Below are 14,879 nucleotides of genomic sequence, written 5' to 3' on the forward strand. Positions count from 1 at the left end.
ATCCTACCATCAACCTCAGCCTGGACCAGTCCACACAAGAGATCCACTTCCTGGACACTACGGTGCTAATAAGCGATGGTCACATAAACACACCATCGGAAACCTACTGACTGCTATTCCTACCTACATGCCTCTAGCTTTCATCCAGATCATACCACTCGATCCATTGTCTACAGCCAAGCTATACGATATAACCGCATTTGCTCCAAACCTTCAGACAGAGACAAACACCAACAAGATCTCTATCAAGCATTCTTACAACTACAATACCCACCTGCTGAAGTGAAGAAACAGATTGACAGAGCCAGAAGAGTACCCAGAAGTCACCTACTACAGGACAGGCCCAACAAAGAAAAGAACAGAACGCCACTAGCCATCACCTTCAGCCCCCAACTAAAACCTCTCCAACGCATCATCAAGGATCTACAACCTATCCTGAAGGACGACCCATCACTCTCACAGATCTTGGGAGACAGGCCAGTCCTTGCTTACAGAGAGCCCCCAACCTGAAGCAAATACTCACCAGCAACCACACACCACACAACAGAACCACTAACCCAGGCACCTATCCTTGCAACAAAGCCCATTGCCAACTCTGTCCACATATCTATTCAGGGGACACCATCATAGGGCCTAATCACATCAGCCACACTATCAGAGGCTCGTTCACCTGCGCATCTACCAATGTGATATATGCCATCATGTGCCAGCAATGCCCCTCTGCCATGTACATTGGTCAAACTGGACAGTCTCTACGTAAAAGAATAAATGGACACAAATCAGATGTCAAGAATTATAACATTCAAAAACCAGTTGGAGAACACTTCAATCTCTCCGGTCACACGATTACAGACCTGAGAGTGGCTATCCTTCAACAAAAAAACTTCAAAAACAGACTCCAATGAGAGACTGCTGAATTGGAATTAATTTGCAAACTGGATACAATTAACTTAAGCTTGGGAGTGGATGGGTCATTACATAAAGTAAAACTATTTCCCCATGTTATTTCTCCCCCCACCCCATCCCCCACTGTTCCTCAGACGTTCTTGTTAACTGCTGGAAATGGCCCATCTTGATTATTACCACAAAAGGTTTTCCTCCTCCCCCCCCTCCTTCCTACTGGTAATAGCTCATCTTAAGTGATCGCTCTCCTTACAGCGTGTATGATAAAACCCATTGTTTCATGTTCTGTGTGTGTGTGTGTGTGTGTGTGTGTATAAATCTCCCCACTGTATTTTCTACCGAATGCATCCGATGAAGCGAGCTGTAGCTCACGAAAGCTTATGCTCAAATAAATTGTTAGTCTCTAAGATGCCACAATATTCCTTTTCTTTTTTGCGAATACAAACTAACACGGCTGCTACTTTGAAACCCGTAATAGAAGAAAAACTTATTTATGATTGATGCAAAGTTGAAATCATCCAACACAGTTGTTTCATTTCCAGGGGGTTGGTAAGAAGACACTACACATGCACATAAAAAAGTTGGCAACGCTGATCAACATTTAACATTTATTCTTTATAAATGGAAGAGATTAAAGGCGAGATGTTCTCATTAAGACTTCTGAATACACCACATAAGGGTCTGTCAGCATTTCCATTATAAGCATCTATTTGTCAGGGCTGTGTAACTCATACTTCAGATCACTTTAGGTAATAATTTGCTTACATTGTCAACCCTATTTTTATTTCTGAACAATTATCAAAATTGTTTGAGATATAGAGAACAGTAAAACAAGTATATGTGGCTGTTCATGCTACCCCACCAATGTGCCTGAACACTGACTTAAAGTTTAAATTGACACATTTCAGGCCTATTGGTCCTTAGTGGGGTTTTTAATTCATGGAAATTTTCCATCCGTTTTTGAGCTCCAAATCTGAGACAATTTTTTTTTATCTTGAGTTCAGATTTTGTTTTTGCCACGTTGTATCCTAAAATGAAAGCATCAGTCCTTAAAGTGGATCAAGCTCTTTCAGGATACTAATTTCTTCCTGAAATTTCATTACGATAATATTTTGTCTGAGTAAGAAATGTTTCTTGAAGCTATGGTGAATGAAATCAGGGAGTGAAGAGCTAATTGGTTATCATTAATAATGTATGTTACAATTTAAGTGTACATGGTTCACATTATTTGTTAGCTAGTGTACCTGATTTAAATGCACAACCAAAAGTAAGAGAACTAGGCAAAACAGAACATACAGGATTGGGTGTGTGACCACTACAGTTGCTATACTACATAGACTAGCTAGCTTTAAGAAGGGTTATTAAAGGAGGATTGTACAGATAGAGCCTGGCAGTTCAGAGCAGGATCCTCGGCGGTTTGGATCCCATCCTGTGGTTTGGGCCTATCTCTGTTTAAGAGTGAGGCTAAGTTAATGGATTTGCTTCCATTAGTTTCCCTGTAATCCACGCCGTAACGTTGTCACAGCCTCTAATGTTTATGGGCTCCATCATGTGAAGTGCTGAACCACTGCTGCAAGATGCTGAGCCCCTCCACTCCCCTGCTCTGCAGCAGCCGGCCAGGCAGTCAGCATCTCACAGGATCACGTTCCCGTGTCACAGTCAAGGCACGCGGGCCCTGAGAGAAGAGAGCAGCTGCACCAGCAGAAGGACGGGAAGGACACTCTCACCGCCCCAGACACCAGAACACTGGGGGCTGACTGGACCCTCTGCTATCAATCAGATGTCGAAAGAAGTCTGGAAACCACGCCCACCGCCTGTATCCCCGCCCACACACTCCGCCTCCTCCCTCTTCTCCCCCCACCCGCTCGAACGGGACAGCTCCACCCCGTGGAAACAGGAGGGAGGAGCCCGTTCTAAATCCCACCCTCTGTGCCATCCCATAGGCTAGCGTGACTGCTCGTCGCCTCAGGATTGGCTGACGCCGCAGCCAGGCAGGGACAGGCTGGGCGGGGTTGGCCCCTCGCCGCCAGGCAGTCCCCGAGGCTAGTAAGTCAGTGAGCGGAGGAGAGGTGGCGTCTCGGGGCGAGGGAGCGGCGGGCCCCGGAGCGGCGGCGCCGCTGGGCGGGCGGGGTGAGTCTGACGTTCGGGCTGAGGGAACTTTTCTTGGCGGGGCTGGCAGACTTTGGCCGTTGGGACTGTTGGATGACGGCAGCTTGGGGAGGTACCGACGGCCTCCCGGCTCCCTCCAGTCCCGCGTCCGAGAGCTGTCAGGCGCTCCCTGCGGCGCAGTTCCCCTCTCTCCCCCGCCGCCGCGCCTGGGGCTGAGCTGTCACTGCCCGACGGGCTTCAGAGTGCGGATGCCTGGTGCTGCCGCTGCCCCGGCACGGTGCCCTGACGCGAGGCGGCGGGGACGGTCCCCCGGCTCGAAGCCGGCAGCAGGGGTCGGTCTGCGGAGCCTGCCCACCCCGCCTGGCCTGGGTCATCCCAGCGGCGAGGACTGACCTGATCGCTGTGCCGGGCTTGGGGCCGCGTGTTCCCGGCGCCCTCGCAGCGGGAAGAGAAGAGGGTCTCTGCCCCAAGGCGTTTGCTGCGCGCCTGGGCAGCGCCTGGGGCTGGCGGGTCTGGGAGCGCCGCCCCCGCGAGGTGCCCGCCCAGCGCCCCGACAGGCAGCTAGGGACCCCTCCCGGACAGATGGTAAAGCGGAGGCACAGGCAGCCTAAGCCACTTGCCCGTCGTCTCACGACCAAGGAGTCTGGCGCAGCGGCCTGCGCATGTTTCGCTTTAGGAGAGGGCTTGTGGAGTGTGTGTGTGTGTGTGTGTGTGTGTGTGTTGCCTTGTGGCACTTTGGTTATCAGCACTGGTGACTCTCTGATCTCTTGTTCACATCTGCACAGATTGAGAGTCCCCTGTGGTCTCCTTTCACACAGAGATGGGGTCATGGGGAAGACCGGAGAGATAAGGGGATGGTCTTGCTGAGGCTGCTTATTCATAAATAGCTGTACATATCCATCTTGCTTCACAAAACGTAGAAAAGACAGCTTGTGCCTTGGAGGGCTTGCAGTCTGGTACAGACAAGTCAAAGACGCTGCTGCTATTTCTCTCTTCTGTTTTCAAATGTCGCCTGTGATGTGCTGTTACTTGTAGAATTTCTGCTTCTTATGCTCAGTTATTAGTCTCTGCTTCCTCTGTCACTTCTGTTTGTGTTTTTGTTTAAGCATCTGTAATTATAACTTTTTATGGAAAGATTTAAATTTAGTGCTGTGCTGGTTACATTAGTGAAAATTAATCTGCTTTCATTAATCTCTCCACCACATTTCCTTTTCTGCATTGATTTCAATCCAGTCAGGCACGGGATGTGAAGGTAGCAGAAAGAGCTGTAGTTGGTGGCTAGGTTTGCCGCTATGCAGATTTCCTTATCCAGTTGTTTGCACATTAAATTCAAGTAACTTAAATTTTGTGCTGTGTACTTAACCTTTTTTGAAAAGCAGAGATCAATGTCTGTAGACTTTAAAAAAAGTCTCTAACCCTGGAAACCATTGAACTTATCCCTCTTCTCATTTAATTGTATCTCTGCCTTGAAAAGCCTTTGGAAGGATTTTCCATTCAGAAGTGTCAGATGGCTGACTGCTATATTTTCACATATTTGGAGGGTTTGTGTGACTTCTCTGATTTGATACTAACTTTGGCAATTTAGATTGTTCACAGTGAAATGTTTTGGAAGTTAGTCCTTTGAGAAGAAGGAAATGGATGAGTAAAAGATGCAGGTGCCTGTTTAATGAGTAGTCTCGATGGCTGCAAGTTCAGACTTCAAAATAGGTACAAACAAATGGTATATCAAAGAATATTTGTGAAGCAGACTGTGTTGTAACATTGGTAGTTACTTTAGTGAGATCTTACAAACATTGCTATTATACAACAGGATGGTGGAAACTGACCCCTTTTGAAGGTTTTACTTTTTACAGATTAGTGGTCTATTTTTTTGGGTACAAGCTGATTTTAACAAGTGAATACATACATTTGGAATATGCTTTAGTCCAGTGGTTCTCAATCTATTTACCATTGTGGGCTGTATATGCAGCTCTTTGTGTTATGTGCGTCACATCCATACAATATATATATACTACCTGTATGGAACCGAGGGTGTCACACGGGCCAAAGCTGTGTGCCAATTGGGCTGCAAGTGGGCCGTGGGTTGAGAAGCACTGCTTTAGTCCGCTCTTAGAATATCTTTCCTCTAACATATCAGGTTTAGTTCTCTATTGTTGTTTTGCAAGTGAAATCTTTCTTCAATTTTGTTGCTTTGGCGGTAGGGAACAACACTATAACGCTTGGTTTAATTTCCAGAGTGTTTTAATTCCTAAGATGAAATTTTATTAAGAGTAAAATACTTTAAGTGTAATTTGAGGAACACAATTTCTTTGTCTTAATTTCTTTGGCATACTTTCCTTCATTGTAAGAAAACGTAGCATAAATCTTTCTTCCAAAATGAAGATTTTATTTTGTGTGTGGTACCAAAAATACAAGTCACAAGATAACAAGTTTTTAACAAAGCTCATGGCAATTTTGAACTATAGTGTTTTGTTAGCTGTATTTCTAAGTGTAGTAGTTCTTTTGATTTTTAGTATTGAGGTGCATTTTAATAGATAAAATTATTAAAGGAATATCTTTTTTTCCTGTATTATGCTTTCACTGGTGGTGGTGATATATTTCTGGTCTGCCTGTTGGCGCCCCTCCCCCATTTCATTTGTTTTTATCAAGAGATTGTGCCACAGCAAGATTGACAAATAAGCAGGAACAGCTGGATATTTACTTCCTTAAGCCCCAATCTTGTAAAGACTTTTAAACACGTGCTTAACTTTACTAACAGAGTATAAAGCTAAGCAGCGCATGTGCTTAAGTTGTTGTAACATCAGGGACTTATGCCAGCGTCTTGTTTGTACAGTGCTTAGCACAATGGGACTGGCCAGAACCCATGACTGCGGTGGCCCCCTCATGGTACTGCAATACAAATTATTAATAATAGAACTGTTTTCTTTGTGTACAAAATTGAACAGTATTGTTGTGATATGTGCATGCCTTGGACATGTTCCTTTCAGGCAAGTGGTAACAGATGCTTATGTCTCTGTCTGGTCATTTTTGTGTTGTCTGCTTCACAACGAAAGGTTATTTGGATACTGAGCCAGGTGCCAGTCAAAAGGTTGCAAAATCTGCAAGAGAATCTACAGGAAGAAACAAACAATAGATGGGTGGGGGGTGACAGCCTGCTTATGAATGAAGTCAAAGGATGGGATTTGTATACATTGGGAGATAAGCTGACAGCATGCCTGCCTTGTGAAAGGAGAATCACAGCCTAGCATGTCTGTATAATGCTGCAAGACCTTTGGGTGAGCATTACTCTACTCTACAAGACACGAAAGTATCTAGTTAATTAAGTCTAGGTTCTAGAATGTGTGTTAGGACTTTATTTTATATGTAAACATTTGTTTTCAATGCTACTACTTGCTATTACTTGAATCTTTATGCTTTGTTAAATAAACTTATACTTGATTTCAATATAAATGTATCTAAGTTCCGTGTGTTAAGTGAAGAGAGAATCTGAGGTGGAACTGGTAAATTGGGGCGTACTGTTTCTTTAGAAGTAGCGAATTGGTTAATACTGTGAGTGTTCAGTGGAACACAGGCTGGACACTGAGCCCTTCGAGCATCTCCTTTGAGGGTTGGATGTGCATACTTCTTACCCGTAGAATAATAGTAGGGCTTGTGAGGCCTAGAGAGAAGTGCTTGTGTTGCCTGTGGCCATTGGATTTGGGGAAACGACCCACGGAAGGCACAAAGCTTTCTCATGCTAAGTGCATTTGGTAGTGAGGTGCCTCACAACCCTGGGAAGCATTTTTACAATGCTGGCTAATGGGTTAGGAGAGAGCTTAGTGTTTTGTTTGACCTGCTAGCACATGTTAAAATTTTAGCTGTGTTGTACACACTATTAGAGAGAGGAGGTGGGGGCAAAAAACGTAACTGGTTTCAAGACTGACCTTGATAAGTTTAAGGAGGGGATCGTATAATCAGACTCCCTACAATGGCATGTAACTGATCTGCAACTGCTAGTAGCAAATATCTCCAGTGGCCAGTGATGGAACAATAAATAGAGAGGGATTTGAGTTACTAAGACAATTTTCCCCAGGTGTCTGGTTGCTGGGTCTTGCTCATGAGGTCACCGTATAACTGATCACCATATTTGGGCTCGGGAAGGAATTTCCCCTGAGTCAGATTACATATGTAAGAACAACCATACTGGATCAGACCAAAGGTCTATCTAGCCCAGTATCCTGTCTTCTGACAGTGGCCAATGCCAGGTGCCCCAGACGGAAAGAACAGAACACATAATCATCAAGTGATCCATCCCCTGTTGCCCATTCCCAGCTTCTGGCAAACAGAGACTAGGGACACCATCCCTGCCCATCCTGGCTAATAGCCTTTGATGGACCTATCCTCCATGAATTTATCTAGTTCTTTTTGGAACCCTGTTATAGTCTTGTTATAGTTTGGCAGAGACCCTGGGAGTTTTTAACTTTCCTTTGCTGCCAGGGTCACTTGCAGGTTTAAACTAGTGTAACTTGAAGTTTTTAAATCATGATTTGAGGATTTGAATAACTCAGCCAGAAGTTATTGGTCTATTACACGAGTGGGTGGATGAGATTCTGTGGCCTGCAATATGCAGGGGCTCAGACTGGATGCATGATGGTCTCTTTTGGCCTTAAAGTCCTATGAGTCCATGAGTCTCACCACCAGAAGTTGGTCCAATAAAAGATGTTACTTCATCCATCTTGTTGTCTCTCTAATATCCTGGGACTGACATGGCTACAACAACATTGTCTGCATTATGATTTTACTTTTGTACTAGGCCTGATCTACCCCTAAAACTTAGGTGATTTCTTCCATCAACCTAGCTACTGCCTCTCAGAGAGATGGATTACCTATGTCAATGGGAAAAACACCATCACTTGCAGGAAGCATCTACATTAGAGCACTGTAGCTATGCAACTGTATGACATGGTGGTTAACCCATGGTAAAAATGCACCCTTTTTCCTAGTTAAGATAAGGCCTAAATGTATAGAATATGTTTACTAATTATGCCTCCCATAATAGCAGATGCCTAGTTTTGAGGAATTTGCATGAATTATAACAGGAAAACCAATAATTTTAAAGCAGAACTTAACTTTTAAAGAAAAGGTATTGGGAGCACACTTGATACTCGAGCTTTTAAAATGAAATCTACATTTTTAATTGAAACTTGAATGTTAAAATTGCTGGATGTATTAAGTACACTAGAACTCAGACACCTATCAGGATTACACTAGATACTCTAGGAAAAACATGCTCTTGCAAAGACACTGCTCTTGTTCTGGACAATTTAAATTAACTGATCAGCTGACAATCATTAGTGGATTGATCCCAAAGTCTTTATACAAGGTAACACCCACTGGAGTCAATGTGGAATTTTGTCAGTCTCAGGAAATTGTGCCCAAAATATGTTGTTTATGTGCCATGGGAGTTTATGCAGGTAACGTGTGAATCACTGTGCTCTGGAGGGAGTATAATTCAAAGACTGGCATTAGTTGTCAAGCATTCTATCTTCCAGGAGTAATATGCATAAAGTTTAAACAAGATACTGTCAAATTGTATCAATATGAAGTACCATTATACAATCATATAAATCTTTATACTGTACATGCTGCTTCTAACATTTTCTTGGAATCTAGAAGGCAGGGTCCAAATTATAATCTCTTCTGTTTTTACCCTTTAAATTTGGAAAACTGGCTCAACCAATGAGCATAAAGTAATTTACCATGATGTAAGTGATATTATGTAAAAGACTATTTCCAATACATGATGAAGATGTGGGTGAAAAGCAAATGTGACTTGATTCTCCTCGTGCTGTGTACTGGAAAATTATTTCTTAGCATATTGTAATCTGATACTATCTCTAACTGCTCAGCTAAATTGTGGGTTTTGACTTGTTAATGCCATTGCACTTATTTATTAGTAGTATTCTAGTGGTTTCCAGAGGCCATAATTAAAATCAGGGCTCCCTCGTGCTCAGTGATTTATAACCATGTGTAAAAGACTATGAACTGTTTTAAGCAGGGACTGCCAAAATAATCAAGATGTAACTGGTGACTCTAGATCAGCATTGTAGAATGACAGTGATTGGGTAGTCATCTGTTTTTTAAACCTCATAATCCATTGTTTCTACCTTAATTTATATAATATCAAAAAGATTCTTTTTAAAGTTTACATCCTTTTTTTCCCTAGGCAAGGATGTGGAGACGTGTAAAGCCATTTTTAAGACTTCAGTAAAGGGTAACAGGTATGCACTGGCTGTTTGTGGGGAAACTAACTTAAATGTTTATCAGTATAATGATTTAGTCTGGACTTCAGTGACATTAAAATTTAAGCTCTGTATTTTACCTGCTTTTTTTTTCCCCCAAGGTCTTTGTATGGAATTTTCTTTTAATGCAACTTTGTTTCTGTATAATATATGTGCATGCATAGTGTTCTCTTGTACGGGTGATTGGAGTCTGTCTTTTCCTTGGTGGCCTTCAAAGGATGTTTCTAAACTGATTTAGTGAAATTGGTGCAACTTTTGTGTGTAGACTGTTTTACTTTAGAAATATTAGGGATGTCATCTCTGGTCTTTCCTAGTTTTGCTGGTGTGAGAGCCCCTCTGCGAAAGGCTCTTATGGAAGTTTATTTTGAACTGTCACCTGAATTGAAGGAGTGGAATGCTGATTCATTTAAAAACAAAAACAAACCTTCTTTTAACAGGTATTAGGTATTGGAACTAAAGAGACCTTGACAAACTATCCCCATATAGCATTTTTTAACTGTCTAATTAACAATTCCTTGCTTCTCAAGTGCTTCAATTTCTTGTGATATCGTTATTTGGCTAATGCTCCAGTTGACCATAGCCTTACAATCTGAACAAGATTTAAATTTCTAATTAAAAATGAAAGTAAGTGGTGGAGCATCGTCCCCCACCTCTTTAGGCTTCCTTTAGACATAATAAACAAGTGAGAGGGCATAAGATACATTTTTCCCATTTGATGGTGACTTTATTAAATGTGATCAGTTTATTGGTGACTTTATTAAATGGGACTTATTTATGGAAGTTAGTCTTCATTGTGTAGGCACTTGTAAAGGTGCTGTAAGCAACTTTATGGATATCTCTTACATTATTCCATTTGATGTCTTTGTTGACAAGCCAAGGTATGATTAAAAATTGCAGAATATAAACACATAAGGGCAAATCTTAACTGGTATCAAGTGTCATAGCTTCACTGATGTCAATAGAACTATGACAACTTACACCAGCTGAAGCTCTGCCCCATCTGATGGAGTTTCACTAGTATCAAGCTAGAACTAGCTGCTGGCTGATACCTGGTCACAAGGTGACACTAGCCCTTTAAGAGGGAAGAGATCTGTGTACTTGTGACTGGTCGGAAGACCCCTTGTTAGGCTTAAAGCAGGGGTGGGCTAACTTTTTGGCCCAAGGGCCACATCTGGGTATGAAAATCGTATGGCAGGCCATGAATGCTCACAAAATTGGGGGTTGGGATGTGGGGGGGGAGGGTTCTGGGGTGGGGCCAGAAATGAGGAGTTCAGAGTGTGGGAGGGGACTCCAGACTGGGGCAGGGGGTTGGGGTTGGGGGGGGTGAGGGCTCCATCTGGACATGTGGGCTATGGGGTGGGGCTGGGGATGAGGGGTTGAGGGTGCAGAAGGGTGCTCTGGGCTGGGACCGAGGGGCTCAGAGGGCAGGAGGGGGATCAGGGCTACGGCAGGGGGTTGGGGCGCAGACTCCGGGTGGTGATTACTTCAAGCAGCTCCCAGAAGCAGCGGCATGTCCCCCCTCCAGCTCGTACATGGAGGCATGGCCAGGCAGCTCTGTGCACTGCCCCGTCTGCAGGCACTGCCCTTGCAGCTCTTGTTGGCTGCGGTTCCCAACCAATGGGAGCTGCGGGTGCGGCACTTGGGGCGGGGGCAGTATGCAGAGCCCCCTGGTTGCCCATATGCTTAGGAGCCGGAGTGGGACATGCCCCTGCTTCCCGGAGCTGAGCGGGGCAAGCCCCGGACCCCGCTCCCTGGTGGGAGCTCGAGGGCTGGTTTAAAACGTCTGAAGGGCTGGATGTGGCCCCTGAGCTGTAGATTGCCCACCCCTGGCTTAAAGGAAGGCACTTGGACCTTGAGAGAGGAAGATTAGAATGTCAGAGTTGTCTGAGACCTGGGAAGTTGGGGTCAGGTATGTGAGGTGCAGGGGAGAGCTGCCTGAGACTCCGAGACAGGAAGCAGCAAGAAAGGTGTTCCCTAGGACTGAACTTCAGGAGACCCAGTAGAGGGAACTAGAACAAAGTTTTTGGTGGGTACTCATCAAGGCTGGGGATGCTTGATGAGCAGAAGGCTTGGGCAGTGGGCCCTAGGAAAAAGGGGATTATCCAATTTGGACTAGGGAAGGCAACCATAATGAAAGTTTATTGTGTAAGGGTGGATCTTTGCTGTAGAAATTACAGCTTTTCCATCAGTTTCTACCAATTTGGCAAAATTTCTGAGTGGTAAGTTCTCTTTGACAGCATTAAATATTGTTTTTCCAATACCAAATAGAGATGACAGTTGCATTCTGTTAATGCGCATACAGCTGGAAGCACTTTGCAGAAATCCTGTGGCATGTCTCAGGTGACGCTTGTCAGTTGAGCTGGGAATGGTGCCTGTTTCAATGCACATGTTATCTGTGTGTTCCATTTTTGGAAAGTAGTGAACAGCCAGGAGCAAAACATCTGTACCGGGTGATCTAACTACTATGGTTCCTTTGACGCAAGAGGGCCAAAAACATATTGGCACAGATAACATGCAGAAGTTTCTTTGTGTCTACTTCCTCTTGAGTATTGTACAAGTCTTAAGCTTCTTCAAAACCTCTACTGGCAATGGACTTTGCTATTTTGACACTAGAAAAATCTCCAACAAGTGAATTATACAAGTAAGTGCTTGTTAGATGCTACCTTTAGCAACATTTGCTATGGAGACACAGGCACTGGTGTTCACCAGTCATCTGGCGTATCTTACATTCAGCCTTAGAGCTGCCTGGCGCTGTCTTGCAGTTTTCAGAGTTTGATAGATATGACAACAATAAAACTTTGATTATGGAATTAGCTTTGTCAAATCCTTGGCTGCCTCAAGTACTCGGCAGCCAACTCCTCAAAGGTGAGGAATTAAGTCTCCAGTCATCATTTGTATGACTGCTATGGTATCTCTGATGTACACTGTGGTTTCTTTGTTGCATGCTGGTAACTCATGGATTATTTCAGCTTGAGCTTCCAGCTAATACCCTAATTCAGCCTTGTCTATTCTTATTGATCCATCGGCACGGAAGAGGGACATAGACACAAATCCTATTGGGTAACTAAGAATAGTTGCCTTTGAAGCATCTTTTCTGCATCTTGCAATTTCTGGACTGATAGCTTCTTGTTGTTGTCTTCTGTGAAATCGTCTTGGCTGTGTCAGCAGATGTTTTAATGTCAGATTTCTTGACGACTGAGGAAGCTGTGTCCCCCATCAGAATCAAGTGCACCTCTCACAAATCTCTCCATTTTGTTTTTTACCATCATCTGCTATTTTCAGTTGAGACTCTTGTACATCTGATGTCACATGCCGTCCAGTAAATATGTTGATAAGACCCTCTGGATGTAACTCAGGGTGAGGGGAATTTGGCATATTGTTGATGTGGTTGGTAAGAGCAGTAACATGCACTTCATGCCTCTTCTGTGCAGAGGCAAGGACTTGTTTGTGGACTTTATCTTCATTACTTCTTGGGACATTTCTTTCTTTCATAGCTTTTGAATATTCATAATATGAAGCTGTGTAGTGTTATCTTGGACACTAATACTGACCAGTGCACAAGAGTCACTGAATTAAAAACCTAATTTTAGAATATTTCAAAGACTAATACTGCAGGCATAGGCAATTACAAATTAAAATGTTCTACCAGGCAGACTAGATGCTACATTTGTATGTACAACAACTTATTAATGGAAGAGCATTACATTAAGAATTCGTATACATTTGTAACTACCCATTATGTAGAACAAATTATGGGCACACCGTCTCTACTACTGTTGAACAACCTTCAGCATGAGACTGATCTGGTCAGCAAATTTCAACTGAAAATATAGACAATTATTATCGTTTCATGAGATACTTGGACAATTAAGAATATGTGATGTAAAACACTTCATATTAGTGTATCACAAAAATTGCCATTTTTGCCACGTGCTAAACAGCTTAATAATTTCTGGAAAAAATACCTGCCCGTGCAAAACCAATAAAAATCTTAACACATTGTCATTTTGGTAGCTTTGACTCATAAATGACACATGAAGGTGTTGAAATTAACTTAAACAGTAAGAACTACAGTCATAGCCATGTTGCAGTATTTCTGGAACTGTGCAAAAAAAAAAAGACACTCTCATTTTGGGTACCATTGTTTCACCTCAACTACAGGCTTATAGCACCACTTGACAGCTCCATATCAGACCTGATCAAAACGTATATAAAATAAACTCTCAAATGATATGATGTGGGTATATGTTAAGGTGTGCATATTACACTCCAGAAATATGACCCTTTTTGGAGAATTGCTATGCCTAATTGGCCTGGTTGTGTGTGACTTAACAACAACAACAAAAAAACTACTGCGTCTAGTGCGCAACATTAAAAACCAGTGAAATATTCTGGGTGTACTCTGTTAATTATGGTAAACTTTCAATTCATGTCATGTTAATATCCTGGATGCTGCTCTACTAGAACTGAATTTTTTTCTTGCATTTTTTTTAAATCTATTGTGCAGTATCTGCCCTAATGTGAATTGCAGTCAAAACCAAAGGCATAGAAATAGTAGGCAGTCTTAAAGTCTGGTAAAGTTTCTGTAATTAGTTTTGGTCTTTGACAGGTATTTCTTCGCATTCGTCACCATGTTAACTAGTGAGCACTTGATTGCCTGAGACATTACACCTGGAAAGAGTGACCAAAAACAGTGTGTCTTGGATTGCAAATGAATATTACAAGGAAGCAAGTGTTAACATCTGGGACACAGCCTGTTGTAGTCATCATAGTAGTGACAAGGAATAGGTGAATTCCTGTTCATATACTTCACTATTCCTAATGATGGATTCTGTTTCAGTGACTTTCTGTGCAGGTATTTTGTGACTATAAGATTACCGGGAGTAGAATTGGGTTGTTTGTCAAGTTAATGACCTGTCCATGACTTTTACTATATAGCCCTAACTAAAACTCTAGGTGGGGGGGCCACGGGTGCAGGAGGGTGGCAGGAAGGGCTGGGACCCCTGCTGGTGCTGGGGGGTGGACGGGTGGGAAGGGCTGGTAGGCTCCCTACTCACCTCTGCATGTCCCTGCATCTTCTAGGCAGCAGAGGTGCTGGGGGCTCTGTGTGCTGCTCCCGCCCCAAGTGCTGGCTGTGCAGCTCCCATTGGCCGGGAATCACAGCACATGGAGCCCCCTGACCCCTCTGCCTCAGAGTTGCAGGGAGATGCCAGTGGGAGCCGGGGACCCCCCCACCTCGAGGTAAACACCACCCTAACCCTGAGCCCAGCACCGGCAGCTGCAGAAGTCAGAGGTCATGGACAGTCACAGAATCCGTGACCTCAGTGACAGACTCTCAGCCTTACTCATAGTAACAGTCTATCAAAGGTGGAGCCCCTAAAATAGCATGTGAAAAGTAGACAATCTCTTAATCCTATTACATTTTATGGATTGAGACGGTGAGTGAAGGCACAAATAGGTACTACAAAGAGAGGAAACTAAATGGCCACTGTTGTGGAGGATATGACCTAGCGAGAGGAAGATTGAAAGTTGCTTATCTCTCAAGAAGACATTTTCCTCCCTATTTGACCCCCTGAAAAAATACTG

The 14,879-nt window shown here is 43.5% G+C and overlaps 1 protein-coding gene across 9 annotated transcripts in view; it reads left to right on the top strand.

Annotated features, from left to right (window-relative positions):
- Window positions 1–2,899: 2,899 nt before the first annotated feature.
- The window catches only part of FAM126A (family with sequence similarity 126 member A), a 91,931-nt gene continuing 79,951 nt past the window's right edge, over window positions 2,900–14,879 (top strand). For 6 of the 9 annotated variants that reach the window (XM_043509186.1, XM_043509187.1, XM_043509189.1 and 3 more), the window contains exon 1: window positions 2,922–3,033. The gene's annotated coding sequence lies outside the window, so the exon portion shown is untranslated. Of the gene's footprint in view, window positions 3,034–3,797; window positions 6,288–9,217; window positions 9,273–14,879 lie in introns of all 9 variants that reach the window. The other 3 variants (XM_043509188.1, XM_043509190.1, XM_038390302.2) reach the window with 3 other exon arrangements.

Source organism: Dermochelys coriacea, chromosome 2, assembly GCF_009764565.3.
Source record: "Dermochelys coriacea isolate rDerCor1 chromosome 2, rDerCor1.pri.v4, whole genome shotgun sequence".
Classification (NCBI taxonomy): Eukaryota; Metazoa; Chordata; order Testudines; family Dermochelyidae; genus Dermochelys; species Dermochelys coriacea.